This window comes from Lepisosteus oculatus, chromosome 12, assembly GCF_040954835.1.
Source record: "Lepisosteus oculatus isolate fLepOcu1 chromosome 12, fLepOcu1.hap2, whole genome shotgun sequence".
NCBI lineage: Eukaryota > Metazoa > Chordata > Actinopteri > Semionotiformes > Lepisosteidae > Lepisosteus > Lepisosteus oculatus.
The window spans coordinates 4,607,165-4,621,149 of NC_090707.1; the positions used below are offsets into that span (position 1 = coordinate 4,607,165).

General features: G+C 43.2%; 1 protein-coding gene across 1 annotated transcript in view; it reads right to left on the reverse strand.

The window, feature by feature from the left end:
- sema5ba (sema domain, seven thrombospondin repeats (type 1 and type 1-like), transmembrane domain (TM) and short cytoplasmic domain, (semaphorin) 5Ba) overlaps positions 1-13,301 on the reverse strand; it is a 111,512-nt gene extending 98,211 nt beyond the window's left edge. The window contains exon 1 of the mRNA XM_006636343.3: positions 12,887-13,301. The gene's annotated coding sequence lies outside the window, so the exon portion shown is untranslated. The remainder of the gene's footprint in view (positions 1-12,886) is intronic.
- Positions 13,302-13,985: the final 684 nt, after the last annotated feature.

The window sequence follows — 13,985 nt, forward strand, 5'->3', positions numbered from 1 at the left end:
CAACCTTCACAACTTAACCACAACCTCCTACCAACATGTTCAGAGCCCCAGTCACCATTCCACACTGTGGTCTAGATCGGCCAGTACACGACACCGAGGAAAATTTCACCCTATGAATCAAACCACTTTGGCTTGGATGTCAAGGAGGAATGAATGAACAAAGCCTCTGATTTTTGTGACGTTTTCTTACAGCACCTGCATTAATGACTAAAGCCCTGTGGTTAGTGACTAAAGCCCTGCAGTACGATACGTGCTGGTTCCTCGGCTGATCTGGACACCCCTACAGACCCAGGGTGTTCCCAGCACAGCTCCGACTTCTATTTGCGAGTCCTCACCCACATGCCAGGCAATCCTTTTCCATTGAAAGGCCTTTCTTTTTCTTTCACTGCTCATCAGCGACTTTTTTCACACAATCAATGAGAATAGTGTTCCATCTCACAATAGACAAATCAATTGCGAGACACATTCTCTCCCTTTTTCTTTGGGTCGCTGGTGCTCTGCTACAGAAAGAGCAGCACGAATGTGATGACGTCAGTTTTAACAAACCCGATATACAGCACCCCCCAAACCCAGATATATACCAGATGACAAGCACAACCTTTGCAGAGAGAATAAGTCACTCCGCATTACTAAAATATTTAGAATTGTTTTGATGAAATCAGATTAGAGTTACATAACCAATGCATTTCTGAATGCTTTGGGAAATACAATATAATTATATTCACGTTAAGCAATGCCACATCGTGTGCGTTCACAACGCATTTTCCAAATGCCTCCCAGAGGAGGAGAAATAAAAATATTCCTAAAAAAAAAGTTGTCACGCTCAGCAATTACCGAGGTAGTATTCAGCGTCCATTTGGATCCCATTATTCAGCCACACATACAGACTTCATGAAAACCACAGACAACTAAAACGTAATATAAATATTAGTTGAATCCAGTGCTGGACACTGCTGTCAATCTGAACTCCTCTACAGGTTGCCATTATTAGTTGCATCACCCTTATACTCTCAGTCCTACTCAGCAGCCTCCTGAAATCCCTGAATCAACACTGAGATACCAGCAAAACCTGCATTCAGAATACACAGGCCCAGAACATAATGGCAAGGAATATCCCTCTGCCAATTAAAAAGGCTGAAAGTCTGTACCTAAAGTGTTGAGTAGCCCAGACTAACTCATTTACAAGTGTGTATAGTGTAATTGCAATTGAATTGTAATAATTCCTTAGTTTTACAGTGCTTTTTATCCCAAAGGATTTTATATATATAGAAGGAAATGCACAGCCACCACCGAAGTGCCGTGGATAAAGTATCAGCCCATATCTAAATCTCACTCCTGGTTTGACTAGACTGGGTCACTGCGGCCTTCATAGTGACCAGCGTTTACAGGCCCGGGGTGTCAGTAACTGCAGACTCGGGCAATGGGAAGGAGAAATGCCAGTAAGAGACTAATTCTGCCCAACACACCAGGAATATGGGATTAATTACAAGGCCTGGATGTCTAAGACATGCCAGCAAACGGAACTCAGCCAAAGGCTGAAGTTTTTATTCTTTGGCACATTCACCATGCAAACTGGGGGGAAACAATTAAAAGGCATAAACAAGTGACTGCAGGCCAAGGGGGAAAATGCTCTTGGAGCATAATAATAACTAAAGAAATAGTAACAGAATTATCTTTTAAACAAGGGATGAACCTACTTTTGCAAAATGCAAAAACATATAGTTCTACCCTCAAACCCCATTGCAAGAAATTCAGTTTGGATCCTGGATACCAGCGTGTCTGTTTCCTGTAAGGCTGAGAATTAGAAGCAGTAATATATGACGCAGATAGAGCTCCGACATTTAACAAGCATTAATGATACTATTCCTGTCCCTCTTTCCACGCCTTAGGAGATACCTGGGCAAACTGCCATTAAATGAGAGAAGAACTTTGTGGTTTTGTTTGATTTCCTTACACTAACTAACCCAAATACAGGTACAGTACAAACCTCACACGACAACACACAACTGGAACGTTTAGGTTTAACCAGATCAACTTTTTTCTCCGGTAAAATGTAAATCTCAAAATATTCCTAGATCTAAAAAAACTCTAAGCCTCAAATATGTTAAACAAGAACAAGGAAAGCTAACAGTTAGATCCCTGTTTTCATGTTGCGTCGAAGAATGGAGTCCCTCATTGAAGAGGGAATCCATCGAAAGGTGACCTGTTCCTTTAATAGAGGTTCTGCAGACTCCAGTTAGCTGTAACTACCAAGGGAAGCTTGAGAGTGTAAGGAGTACCCCTGGCACTCCACTACCACCTGGGAAAACAAGCCTCCGTTCATCAAACCTAAGCTGCATCACAAAATCTGAGCAAATGTTTTGTTTTTTGTGAAGTACATAAAACAAAGACCACTGAAACATTTTCCCAGTTTCCTCGTACATCTGTCAAAAAGACATGAGGACTCTTTTTAGAGCAGGCCAAATAGCGCTGCAATACATCAAACACAGCAAGTACCTGTAATCTGAAAACCAAACAGGGGGGCTCTCGGAGCTAGGAGCAAATCAACAAACATGTCATTCAGACTACAAAGGCCCCTGTTCCAAGGAGCAGGGGAAATTAATGGGCCTTTCCAAAGGCCAGCTGGCAGAGAGGTAGCAAATGCAGAATACAGGAGAAACATCTGTAAGATAAGAGTTCCTGTGGTTTCCCCATGCCTATGGGGAAAGAACTAGACACTTTTTACTTAAGAGTAAAAAGTCATTAGCGAGAAACTTGTTCAGACGTGTAGCAGCTCTTCAAATTTACCTAGAGAGTTTACACCCCCCCCATTCTGAGACTCAAACATTTTTGCTTGTTCACCTATATTGAAATGTTGTAAATGTGCCACCAGCCAATGCTTCCTACCGTACTACTGAGGGTTATATTTCCGAGATGCACTATTTGGATTCACAGATGCTAACTTTGGCCTCGGAAAAGAAAAAGCCCTACCGCACGCCGAGTCAAATGTCGGGACTACAGGAAGGGCCTGGCGTGTTTGGAACCCCATCCAATTCCAGCTCCTGTTAAAGCAGTTAAACACCGTGTTCACTTGTATCTGAAACGTCCCAAAGAGTTTAGGGAAAAAAACACTAGGGTTTGGAGTCAAGGAAACCAAATTGACTTGCCTTGGATCTTCAAAACATCTATCCGTCAAAGGAAAAAGTCGCTTGTCCACAGAAATCCATAGCCATTCCCAGATGTATCAGGTCTATGGGGCAGGAGGCCTGTTTATCACATACTGTAGCACACACACACACAAACACACACACCTGGGAGAACGTGCAATTCCACAGACACAGAAGGTACCCAGAGCCCACATGCTGTGAGGCAGCAGCAATGACTGTCATGCCACATGGAAAGTCACTACCATGATTTAAAGGATTTTATCAATAGAAGGAGAAGATTCCACTTAAGGGCAACACAGCAATACTAAAATGATTTGAAAATAAAATTCAAAGATATCTTGCATATCAGTAAAACATCCTATTTTCTCAGTTTTTCTGGTTGTTCATCATACTCATTTTAAAGTGACAGATGAGAGATTGCTGGGTTGTTTTCCCTGCTCTCTTCTTTCACTTGAATATCCCCTGTATTAATACCAGCTCTTTGTCGGAATTGTGGAAAAGTGCGAGAGCTTTTCAGAGGATGAGTAACAGACAATTTGGGCCTCGCAGAAGATGGCACTTCAAAGCCACAACAGACGTCTTAACCCTGAAGATCCCTAATGGATTCCCACAACACAGCAGGTGGAAAGAGGGGGACAAAGTGCTCTCAGGAGACTTTCACACTTCTCCGTCTGGCCCAGTGGCAAAGCACATTCATACTTGTGACCGGAAAAGTCTACCTTTCTGGTAAACTGATTTTCAGGACTATAAATATGATGAACGCTGAAAGGCAAAATGACAAAGGGAAGATAAGACAGCACCCACACAGATGCGGAAGCGAGATGGGATACTTCAGTTCTTGCAAACTCTTGGCCTCATACTTGAAGTATTACTACAATGTAAGTGTTGGCTCATTTAGAGCACAGTTTGACGTTGTCACACTTTGACAGGGACCGAAGTCAGTTGTGGTTTACCTCTGAAACTCTCTCGGCATACTTAAGGGAAGAACTGATGAAGGAATATTCACGTTAACATATTTAAAAAATGAGTTGCCCTTTATTCTAATAACTCATTGTAGCCTGGGCGACGGGCGAACTCCCCACAGCTCAAGCTCAAGTCTTTACCGACTTTTAGCGACCTTCTTGCAAAACACACCGCGCGAAACACGTATGTTTCACGTAAACACGTAATTGCATACAATTAAAAACGCACAGTAAATGAACCATTGGAGAGAATAACCGTTCACAGCTTTTGTCCTTCACTTCAACACAATGGCTGCAACACGGGTGGGTGACTAACAACGTCCAGTGAAGAAGCGCGAGACGACAGGCAGAGGAGGCCTCACCTGCACAGAAGCAGAGCCCCGGGGGATCCCGGAACCCCTTTATTAAGCTCAGTCCGCACTAAACTCCCACAGAACCAGCTCGCTGCGCGACGTGCTCTTCGTGTACTGCAGCTTTCCACAACACAAACACCTCACCCCGGCTCCCAGGGGGGGGATTTCACATGAAGGCCAGTTTAAGTACGTCTGTGTCCAACGTACAATGACTGGGGAAAGGGGTGCAATTCACTAGCTGTTCATCTGCTTAGCTTTCCGGTTCAACTTTGAAATTTCATTCTTCCGTCGTTCTCGCACTGCATTGCATTGCATTAACGGTCTTGACTCTCAGACCGGCCATGCAGCTTGCGTATTACACTCTTTGCACTGTGAACTTGCAGCTTACTCCACTGGGCCACCCTGTGCTACAGTAGCTTCAATGTCCTCCTGTTCATGCTACAGACTTTATATACTGAAGATTACATTGGGTGGCTACATTACGCCACATAAGGTCACCTACTAAGCAAATACAAAAAAAAGCCCTGCACCGGTTTTCACTGCCAGTCTGCAGCAGATATTTGGTAAGATAACGGCTTCAAGTCGTCAAAGGGTTCATAAGCTGAGTCTGTACAACACACAGGGCAGTTGGAGGATGCAAAACATACCAATACTTTCACAGGAAAACGTCCAAGCAGTCTCTTACAACGGGACAGGTTTTTATTCAGTTATATTCCAAGCAGCCTGTACTCACCAGGACTGGTAACTGAAAGCGATCTTGAAATCTAGTTCTATTTGTAGTAAGCCACTACAAATATTTTACAGTATGCATTTCCATCAGTCTCTCCGGTTTAAAATTATGCAAAGCCTAAATGCATGAATGCATGTATGAAGAATGTGCTGTCTTAGTGCTGTACTGGTGTGCTCTCACAGGCATCATGAAATGAAAGAGAAACCTCTGGGCAGCGGGGCACTGACATGTACTATACATCAGGCCAGGCCTGACCCTGCAATTGCCTTATCCTGCGCTGCATCATGTTCCATTAATGCAGGTGGACTCAGGGAAGACCTAAAAGGCAAGCGTGACAATTGTCAGTTTTCCTTTATCTGTTTCCCAGCGTGTCCTTGGTAAACGTTTGTCAGTCCTAACTCACCAAGTACAAATAACTCTGCTAAAACAAAATCGATGTATCATGCCTTGGCCAGATGGGGTCATCTTGAATACAGAACCAGCGAAAACACCTTGGAATTGGGTAAGGTGTGCGTGTGTGGAGAGTGTACTGGCGCATCATCCAGGTGGGGCTGCACACTGGTGGTGGAGGGGATCCCCATTACCTGTACAGCACTTTGAGTAAAGTGCCCAGAAAAGCACTATACAAGTGTAAGGAATCATTTAGTTATTATGGTCTGTCCAGAACTTGTTTAGACAAGACAGTGGTGCCTGCCAGCTCTGGAAAATATAATCCTGACAGGTACCCGCTGGTAGTGTTCCATTGCAATTACTGTATACACATCTAAACTAACACCACTCCATTCCTTTGACACCTGTTTTGTACTAAGTGAACATCCTTAAATGAATTCTGAATGGGACACTTTAGCAGCATACAATCAATAGATCATACACTAAACATAACCTTGAAAACATCTGGGAGGTGGCTAAGCCCAGTCACAAACATTTTACACTCTGCTCTAAATTCCAATTACTCTCCCTGTGTGAATATTTTCCATTAGTAAAGGATATTCAATGCGAAAACAATGTCCAAACATTAAGACTGAAAAGCTATGCTGTGCTCAGACTACCACAGCCCAGTAATTTCTACTGACCTATTAACTATAGGTCCATTTAAAAAAACAAAAACAAAAAATACAGCTGCATGCAGCTATCAGGCAGACACGTCCCTTTTCAGCGGCAAGGGCGTTGTGAGACAAAGCGACTTCCTATACGTGTTCTTGAACACCCATGACCCCATGTGCACTGCGAAGAGACAGTCACCTGCATGTGACCTTTGCGCAGTAGAATGCTTTGACAAATCCAGCATGGTGAGCAAACGGTGAGAGCAAACCACCAGTGCTGAAGAAAAGTGTAGATCCTGGACACCGAAGCTTAAAACTGCCCTTGGATTTGGCTTCTAAGACGACAACTTCTGACCATCGGGAAGGACCACTGAACTGTTGCCGACACATACCACATTTCCAGTCAGCTTCATTCCCACATTCACTGTGGACCAATGCAACCTCTGGGACTACAGGAAGTTTGGCGCCTCCCACCAGGAAGCAACCCTACAGACACACTCATGCGGAGCTTCAAGTTGATTGCCGTCTGAAATGACATGGCCGCCAGCTGAACGATTTTGCCAGAAAACACAACTGTCTCTGTGCATAACGCAACGTTTCACCGCGTTGGGCCCTGTGGTTTTGTCGGAGGAGCTGCTCGAGAGGTTTTCGCCCGATCCCACATCCAGCAGTCCCCCTCAGGACCGCTAGGAAACTCCCAGCCCCGGATGGAAGCGGCAGTGGAAGAAGGAAAACCAACAGGGCTCCGACACCTGCACTGCTCGCCTCCCCGGAAAACATCTTCCAGCCCTCTAAATCCTCCGCGGTGCCCGTTCACCTCTTTTCTCCCACTTAAAAGCTTTCCGCTTTCCAAGCAAGCCAGGTGCAAATCAGGGCATCCCAAACTACACCCCCCTCCTGGTTACCCAAGTTGCGATGTACGTCGATTCGACTTTGCGTAAAACCGAGCACACGTCCGTTGATAAGCTTCTCGACTAGAAAGTCCGTCTCACACTGCACTCACACTCTGCTTTCACACAACCACAGATGACCCACATTGCAATCATGCCAGGAAAACACCCAAGTGATTTTAACATGTATGTTGTGCTTAATTACCAAACTCTTTAATCAAAACGTACAGGATTTATAAATTCACTAAAAGGTAAAATCTCTTCAGTGTTTATTAACTGTATTTTTTTTTAAGCATACGCTATATTTGGCATTTAATGATTCTGATTACAGGGTTGTGAAACTGTTCCATGAAGCACAATGTTTTTTATAAACATCATGAATGCCAATTATCCGTGCTCATGCAACGATTAAGAAAGGGAAATAAAGGCTTGCGGAGTGGAACCCTTACATAATCCCGGGACTGTGGGTGCACAACAGAAGCGCCCCAAGCTTCTGAATGGGACGACCCAGGGGTGAGGGACAATCCCTCATTTCCACTCCATTTGCTTGGCAAGCCCAAGATGTAGGAGAGCCTCTGAAGCACATGCAAGTAGAGTTGCTAAAGACAATGGGGGAAAAAAAACATGAAAATCTACATAGGAATGTATTGACGTGGATAGGTCATAATGCAATAGAAGAGATGTCAAGCAAGAAAACAGTCACTGCTACAGGACATACCACTGTCATCCGCTAACGGTGACAGCTTTTTTCACTCATAACCAGTTTCCTGAGATCCATCACTGCAGATCTGTTTACACAGCACGAAGACTTGTAATATTTTAAATAAGTAGTATGACCAACTGCGATGTTTGCAGACACTTTAATTGGATGCATAATATTTGACAGATCTTTAAAGGCTAATTTAATGCATTAAAAAGCATATCACAACTGAAATTTCCACATTAATAAAGACAATCTAAAGGCAAAGTACATAAAATATTGCCTCAAATACTTAAAAAATATGCATTACACTTGGCATGCTTGATGCACTTGATTATAGGTATATAACCTGTTTGATTCATTCTAGATCTCTTACAGTTTGACAATCTCAAACTAGCTGCAGAACACCCAACTAAGAAATGCTCCTCTTTCTTAACATTTTAAAATGATGCTGCACAAGAGGACAATGGTGTTCACCATGCACTTAATTCTTCATTCTTTGCAGTGTATGAAATTACTCAGCAACATGGATGTCTTTACAAGAACCAGCTAATTTCTTCCAAAGAAACTACATACTGTAGAAATACTTCTGCAGTGTGTAGCTTGAATAGGCCATACTGTGGTCCAGTATACATCTTCCTAACAGTGTATTGTGTTAGTGCATTATATTGACCACAATTATAAACATCAATGTGATAGTAACATGAACATGTTACTAACATTGATACTATTGAAATTATACTATGTGGATTGTGCCCTTCCTGAGCCATGGAAATTAATCCTAAAAAGTACTTTATCTGTGGTCAGCCCACCTCAATGCCCAAACACCTCATCATTTGTGTTCTGTCCATTATACTTAATTTACCAGTGATAGGTCTCTTCATAGCATAACAGATGCATAGATGATCAAAGTGATGTTTTACTTGAAGTTGCTCCATGACGGACAGCATATTCATTTCAGGACTTTGTGTAAATATGGAAATTTAGTTTCATCTTTATTCCACAGTTACTACAGATACGGTACTGTGCAAGTGTGCAGTGTTTCCTAGCTTCTTGTAGCATACGTGCGTTTTCAAGGAATCTTGGCATAGCAACCTCAAGCTCCCACAGAGTTCACGAAGGCCACGCTTAAAAAATTCAATTAGAAGAAAAAAAAAGCACTCCAGCCAGATAGCATATTACTAAAAAAGAACCACGCAGGAACTGAATGGGAATCATTCAGTACTATAGATGTTAATCAGAAACGATGGGGATTTGATGGAATTAAAAAAGAAATGAAAGTTTCAGCACATCTGCTTGACACAAAAAAAGTTAGCTCCTAAACAAACAAACAAAAAAACAAAAGCCAGACCTCACTAAGAATCAGAATTAGGCAAACCACATGTAAACACAGTGACCGTTTTGTGGAAAAAGACAATGATACAGGGATAAAAAAAAAACTTCATGGCATTAATGCCTTTTCACATTTTCATAATTGCTTATCAGCGGCTGGATTCATGTCTGACACTCAAGGGAGGCTACAGCCTGCAGGCAGTGGTTTAACATCCATGTTGTGTTATTTTAAATGTTAATAGGATCACCAGTTTTCACACATTACCTCTAACTGTAAACATGACAGCAAAAAACAACCAGATACGCTATTCCACAAGCCCCAGGGGCTACGCACATAACTAGAAGAGCACAACTGAGCACTTACAAAAATAGATTAGCACGCTTCCCCCCTCTTTTCTGCTTCTCTCTTCACACACCCAGCGCTTGACAAACATTTCAAAACCGGACAAGAATCAGTGCCGCGCGAAAACGACTGCCATAAAGGCCAAAAACGGAGTATTAAATTACCATAAATACATTTTAAAGAAATAAGTGCAAAACACTGGAATTAAAATTTCATGGTAAGGGCGTATAAATATTTATATCCGTTTCCGTATGTGAAGTGTAAATTAGTTTAGGAAATGAAAGCGGGCCTTTGAAAGAAACGGGGCCCGCCGGAGAGACCATCGCTGGCCCACTGCAAGACTGCCTTCCACCACGACAGGGCTCGAAAGGTGCCATTCACATACTTCTGGAAAAGCCTTCTTCACGAAACACTTAAGGGGGAAAAAACATGCTTTCCAAGAAAGTCTCCCCTCGCAGCACTAACTAGTATATGGAACAAACTGAAGGCCAACTGGAATTTCTGATGCCACTAATTATTCCAGGTGGAATGCGTCCGTATAGACACACAAGAACACCCACAAGTGACGTGCACAATATTGTCCTTCAGAAATGCCCATACTGGTTAGAGACGAGTCGATAGGTCCAAATATTCACAATATAAAATCACAGAAGCACTAGAGACTGCAGTGAACATCATTTCCACCTCTGTTAAAAACAGGACTACTGAAGGTCACAATCCTTTTAATTCTATTTTGTTTTTAAAGATGGAAAATGCTGAACACTGGAATTCACACTTGATCCTAAATTGTGTTTTTTAAGACATTTTTCAGTCTGAAACAAAAAAAACAAATCTTTATTTAAACACTCCATTAGCAGTGTTAGAAATACACATATTAAACAGCTATGTAGTACAACTCAATATTCAGGGTAACCTCTATTGATCTACAGCCATGCATTGACAAACTATGCAGAGAATCTGAGCAGTTTATCTTGAAGTCTTGAACTTTGCAGACTGTTTCTAAAATTGAAGAGGCAGCAGGGTTTTACTTGGGCTTTCTCCAAAGAATTGCTAACACTGGGGCAAAAGTCCGCAGAAAAAGACTGCACATTCTAGTCAAGACAGATGAAAGCAATTTTCAAACTGAAAACCGGACTACTCTGTTCAATGTAATCCCAAACTCCGCCAAATCAAACCTCATTAGTGGAGTTCCTGCGGCTTGTTATGTGAACCCATTTTCAATAGCCGAATTTAAATTCCCAGTTTATTGTTCTTCCCACAGGTTAAACTAGTCCTTTTTTAAATTAATTATTCTTTTATATTCCTTAATCCGACTGAGTTTTACTGCCCCAGAGTGACCAGTACTTGGTGTACTATACAAGCTTAAAGCAACTTGAGAACTAGGAACGGTAACAATAAAGATTTTGTGCAATATTTCAACGCACAATCTTCTTATTTTAACTGGACTAATATATGTCATAAAAGGACAAAAACCAAGCGGAAAAAAATGTCGCTTTGAATCCTTGCCCTAACGACGGTATACAAACGTAATTAACATGGGCGTCATTTGTACTTTCCACCTTTTCAAGAACAAATATGGAGATCTCATGAGGGAAAACAAAACGATTCCTATTTTTATAAAAAGGCGCAAGGTAGGCAGGCACACAACGAAAACGGAGTCAATTTACTTCCATTATTTAGGTCTAAGCAGACCACCGGCGGGCTCGCAGAACCGCTCAACACTGCCCTCTACCGACTCGAACGGACTCTCGTTCGACGGAATGCAACATAGATGACCCATCTATGAACTGATCGCTCTTAACTGCCATGTACATGAAACTAATAATTGAAACGGGAAGGTCTCGTGGTGTCTGGAATATGGGGGGGATTTTATTCCTCCACATCTTTATTGCTCGTAAGCACGAGACCGCCCGCTCCTTCTTCAAACGCCGCCAGCGTGAAAGAAACTTGTAGTTGCAAAAAATGTACCCAATATCCTTGCACAACACATGTCACTTTTGATTACTGCCGCATCGCTTATCGTTTCAGCTTCTCGACCAAGAATAACGTGGGCAACTGGGGCATTTTGTTCGGAGCCGGGCCGGAGCGACAGTGACGACACCTTATTTAAATAATCCCTAACCTCTCCAGCCCACCCGTCGGGCTGCTCCGCATTTAGCCTCATTACGAACCAGTCACAGCGGGCCCCGCGATGAGCGCCGTGGGGCGCGCGGTGTTTGGGGGGGACTGAGAGCCCCAGAGCTGTCAGGGGCTGATGGCGAGATGCGAGCGAGGACGGAGCAGCGAGACCTCGCTCGGGAGAAATCCGCACATCCCCAGCCTCCGCGTCTGTGCGCTTTCTAATCCCGAGCACCCTGCACTTCTGCACCCGGTAATTAAAAAAAAATGCAAAAATGAGCCATTAGAAACAAAAACAAAGACACCTAACAGCACGCCCCATACCAGAAACCAATGCTATTTTACGGCTCTGTTAGCCCAGAGTTGCTTCGTCGCTTGAAGCACGCTCCATGCACCCTCGGTATCCCTACAGAACTCTTTCAAGTATCGAAACGTTGTGCAAATAAATAAGAGATACGACAAGCTTTTACGAAATCACTCCAGGATTTCGGATTGGGCAACCAGCCCGTGCCTCGCCTGCTGCCCGAAAGAAGAGGAGATGATCAAAAAGAGTTTCCGAAATGTTCTAAGTGATAAACATGCACCGGCTCCTGCAGTCTTTCCTGCCTCTCTGATCCTCACAAGGAACGTGAGTCGCAAGTAAAAACGCAGCTGTATAATAGACCCCTCTAACTGATGCTCGAGTCTTTAACATATGTGTGCACAGCGGGTACTCTGTTTAAGTAACGCATTTTCAGCTTGAAAGGGGAAAGTTTCGAGGCTGTGGATTTCGTCTTTTCGAAAGCGGGCAAACAAAAACGTTCTGTGGCTTTTTTTTAGGGGCTGTGTAACAAAAAAAAGACAAGCGGGTATTCTCCACAGTCGCTTTGAAGCATCAAATCTTCTCAGCGGCAATATATCGTAAGGAACCCCTAAATAACGCACTTCACTGCAAAACTTAATTTGAACCGCATAGCAAGTCACCGAAATACACTGATATAGCGACAACTGTAATTATGAACTATCAGTCACACGCAGCGATGCCGTTCTGTTCTCAATGCTTTGTTCATAATCGACTGTAACCGAATAATTCTGATATCACTCCCTTTTAGAACACAGCAATTCTCCTTCAGGAGAACCGAATCCAGTCTACTGCCAATCCGAGTTTTCTGCTAAAAACAAAAAAAGTTCCCCGAAGACCCTTTTAAACTTTTCCCGACAGCGTCGATTAAACCGACTCCGCCACCCCCCCAAAAAAAAAAATAAAACACCCCAAAACAAAACCATTACCTGGTCCCGTTAATGAAGCATGGGTTCTTCCCAACCGGACCGGCTAACACGCGAGCGACGAGCCCAGTCCACGGCACCTAGTCCTCCACCTCTGTGACTGCGTATCCACTTGTGGGCTATCCTCGCCTCTCAGCGACTTTCGGCAGCTATTCCCTCTCACTCCGAGAGCTCCAGCTACTTACTATAAGGGTAATTGCCACTGACGCAGGAATAGGGGGAGTGGGAAAGTCAAAACTTGGGAAAGGACAGTGAGCAGACGGCACGCAGCGCCGCGATCACGCCGGACGGAGCTCTTATTAAACTGTTGTCAGCAGTGGGTGAATGGGAACATTATTTAAGGGACGGTTCAGCGTTTTGCACTACGGAGAGGGTGGCACCGCACCCCCACACGCTCCTGGGGAAGTGCCCGTGTTCTCGCTTCTGAGGACAAACGAGGTACCCCCAAATAAGTGGTTAACCGTTTCTGAGCGCCTCGTTATCGGAAGCCTAGCAGATCGTTTCGAAGAAATCAGACGCGTCGTGTTCTAAATTGAAAAGGGCGGGCGGCGTCCTAAATCTTGTCTTCATCTATCCTGAAGAGTAAAAGTGGTTGATTTGTTCCGGGAAAGCTGCAAAGTGATGCGGTCACAGTGACAGCTTTAATAGATCGGGATTTGGTAGAATCGGGATTAGGTGTGTGTTTTTTTTTTCTCTAAATGGGAATTATTTTTAAAGCATGCATTACGACATCTACGAACAATAAAAGTAACGGAGATTTGTTCAAGAGTTATACCAATTTAAAATTTTGCGGTCCCGTTTTGATCCATTGTGCTCAAGCGGGAGCATCGTTTATTCCTGAATTTATTACATATTGAGCCGCTTTGCACCTTGCAAAATTGCACGATGCGCTTAGCTAAGATCCAAACCCCTTCTTTTCATAATTGAATACGTCAGATTCGTCTTTATTTACATACAGATAACCTTTTTGAATATAAAACGACATTAAAATTCGGTTCTATGTTAAACTTGTTTGAACTGTTACCTACGTAGATTGATAAGGAACAAGTAATAGGTTTATTCCATGCTGAAAAAAAGAAGAAAGAGAACACAACGTTTCGGC